Below are 3,852 nucleotides of genomic sequence, written 5' to 3' on the forward strand. Positions count from 1 at the left end.
CTTCATATAATTCACAAAAAACAACAAAGTAGTTTAAAATACAAATACAATTAAAGGCTAAAAAAAATGTATATATAATTACTAAAATGACAGTAGCCTAAATATACATTTTAAAAGTAAATAAATAGAATTATATAAAAATAAAAACCATTACTAAGCTATACTATGTGTTGTGTATTACACTTAATAATTGAAATAATAATGTCAGCACAACGTCTCTTTGGTAGGTTTTATTGAGTATTCTATTGTATCACATGATCTTCATCAGAAGGTGGAGTTAGCCTTGTGGTCAAACGGATTTTCTTAATGTCTGAGTAAAAGCTGTTTCCAAAGTTAATTCTTGATTTTGGTAACAAATCAAAAGCCCCAGAAAAGCTACTAAATGGCCTTGTTGGATTGTTTTCTTGACTGCTGTTTTCAAAATCAAGAATGAACTTTGGAATTCAGCAAAAACCATAATCTAACCAGGAAAAAACACACCTGACCCCAGATAAGGTGTCTTCCATATACATGTAGTTACTGTATGTGACAAAAATAGTGGATTTCATGTAGTCAGAATAATCGTGTTTGTTTTTTGCACTGTACATACAACTACAATAACAATAACTGGAGGCAGGTGTGACCTCATGAGTGTTTCTGGCTCCATCTCCCATACTGATAAAAAAATAGAGAAAATAGAGAAATTGTGGAGTAAGTACTCTCAGTTCTGATCCCTTTCCCTTGTTGTAAAATATGGTTAAACAGTCATAATGTTTTATGTACTTATAGCTGCTCTACTCTTTTTGGAAATCGTCCATTAATGGACTTTAAAGTTGCTGAGTTATGCTCTTGCAGTCACACCGAGCTGCTCACAGTTCAGGCTACAGGCTTGGTGAACATTTCACTGGACTCCTACAAGACATATTCACGATTTATCAAACATCAAATAATGATATTTATCCAAGAGACGTCAGCAGATTATGAAACCTGAGCATGTGGGAATGAGTCATGATGGGGTTGTAAACTGCGGCAGAGCACTTACTCGCCACACGGTTTAGTGGATTAAGGAGTGCCACAGTCACACTCACTTAGATGACTGTGTCAACAAGGGAAGCATCTCCCAAGTCACTGGATAAATCAATGCACCGCTTGCTCTCCGGGATGCTTTAGAGGTTATGTAAATGAACAAAGCTGGGATGTGACATTTTGAAAGTCCTGGATGGATCACCCCTATTAGCAGAGGCTTTGACGGATCTTAAAAGGTACTTTCACCTCCCACGATGCCGGTTTATTCTACTCTCTCACTCCTCTTTCAACGTGATTTGTGGTCAGGAGGGTCAGCAGTGAGTTCATATAAAACAAACACAGCCCCTGCTGTAGGGGAGCCCACCTGTGAAATGGAAGCACAGAGAAAAGAAGCTGTCAGGATTCAGGGAGCAGAGAGCACGTAACTGATTCGATGTTGCATCAGACTGAACAAATGTGGCGAAGAAACCAGGGCTTAGTGAAACCAAGACTGCTCCACGTTTGTCTCACTCTGTTGTTGCACAGTAGTGATTCATGGAGATGAAGTCTGCAGCACAACAACCTGTCCACAAGCTGCACAGTCAACAGTGGAGCTTTCCCACAACAGCAGCAATCGGAGGCAATAATTGCTCATGTGCAAAAATTATCACAACGGAAACACACATCATAAAATGAGGACAAAATGTCATATTCAATATTCACTCTCCCCATTAAAGGGGGAATATTGTTTGCACAGCGCCCAGGTGACACACTAACCTTCATTTGAATTGGCTGCAGCACTAAATTAGCCAACAAAAAGCACATTATGGTGGATGAGGGTGGTTAAAAGTCCTTAAACAGAATGATTGAGTGAAGAATAGGGATGTTGATTAAATTCTGACATACACCAGTGCTCATTTATCGATGGCATGTAAAATCACTGATGTTACCTGCAATTACCACTGCGGTTTCCTCCAAATTATTGCATATTCTTTTTACCCAGACACAGTTTGTCACATGAAGTGTCCACTTCCATTCACCATTAGCTCCTGGACTTCTTTAATTGAATAAGGAAAGTTGTAGAATCAATCTATTATACAGTTGGTAACACTTCTGAATAATGATCAACAGGAACCTGTGCAGTTCAGTGATTTAAGATTTAATTATTACTATTAAATGGTTATCATACCAATAACTTTCAAGTGAAAGGACATTCCTGAAAGCATGGCAGTATGTACAGTGTTGATATCTGGTTTTTGGGCTCTAAACATGTTACAAACAGTAAGCATAAAGCTAAGAGTGACAATAACACACTGCAAAACCCAAGAGGTTTTAGGATTGGGAAGGGATATTAAAGATGGTGTCAATACTGCACTGAATATTTTTTTAAGGCTTTAAAGTGGACATGTGTTGGTAAATGAATGGCATGAATGATCATCAACTCAAAGTCACGTTAGCTGCTGGCAGCAAACCAGCAGTACCAATATGCACAGTGCAAACATGATTATTATTCTAGCTGCAAAATTAACAGAGGCCCACATAATGCTTATTTATTTTTCACGTGTCAATTTTTAATCTTTCTGAATACTTAATAGCTGCCATAATAATAAACATTGCTAATCTTTGTATTGATTCACTGAGACATTCACTATTTAATAATTCAATTTTTAAACAGTTAAAAGACATGAATAATTTCTTAGCATGCCCTTGATAATGAAGTAGTGCATATGATATCATCTATCATGAATAAATGAACAATGCAGTGCATTACTTGCAATATCAGACAAACACCTCACACTCTGATGCCGAGTGTAACCCCCACTGCTCCGATGATGTGCTGCTGCATTGCTCTCTGCACCGTCATCAGTGCTCCTAAAGCTTCATGAGAGCAGAAAAGCTGAAAGCAGCAATAACAAATAAGAAGTCATAATTCACCAGTGAGGGCTTTTACAAATGTCCACTTTGTCATTATGCCATAGCCTCTGGTCTAAGTATGAAAGACGGGAAAATTACGTTCCTTGGAGCAGGAAGTTCAGCAACAAAAACCATGCAGTCATTCATAAATACCGAGGGACGTGAACAGTCTCTGAACACGGAACAAAAAGACAGAGGAATCACTGGGGATTTCCTGATGCTTGTGACAAAGGACTGGAGTCATGAATATTTAAAGTAGTGCCACTAGATGAAAAGTCTAAAGGTGTGGCAGGTAACATCAAAGTTAGATGAGAAAAGTTTTTATTAATCCCATGACATTGCCCTGTGTATCTGATTGAAATTACAGTGTACAGGTTTTTTTTTTTTTATTATTATTTAGAAGAAAAATCACTGCATATCTGAAATCTTCCAAATTCCTCATCTGAGCTTTTTGTTAACTATATGTACCTTTAAATTGCATTTACTGTACAGACAATACAACCTATAATCAGAAAATCAAGCTATAACAAAGGTAGGTCATTGCAACCTTAGTTCCATTAATGTACGTTTCACTCAGACTCGACTACCTCTGCTACTCCACACCAGGAGTGGACAAGACTGTACAGACCATTAGAGAGGAAATTCTGTGTGAAATAGAACTCAGACATTCTCCTATACAAGGATACACAAAGTGATGTGTGACTCAGTAACATCAGAGTCATAAAGCCTTCCTAAGTACAGACGATGTAACATTTGAAGTTGGGACAACAGTGTTGCTGCTGACATCACTGGGCTGGTATCTCACATATCTGCCTACGCCTTTTTCTGTGACAAAATAATCTGAACCAAAGACATTTTTGGAATATATAGCTGCAATTAATGTTATTTTTCTGAGCTTTTTATGCCATTGACTGTGATGTGTAATGAACAGATACACACCACAATGAAACAACA

Source organism: Seriola lalandi, unplaced genomic scaffold (genome assembly GCF_002814215.2).
Source record: "Seriola lalandi dorsalis isolate HSWRI2012SDOR001 ecotype SW California unplaced genomic scaffold, Sedor1 jcf7180002054546, whole genome shotgun sequence".
NCBI lineage: Eukaryota > Metazoa > Chordata > Actinopteri > Carangiformes > Carangidae > Seriola > Seriola lalandi.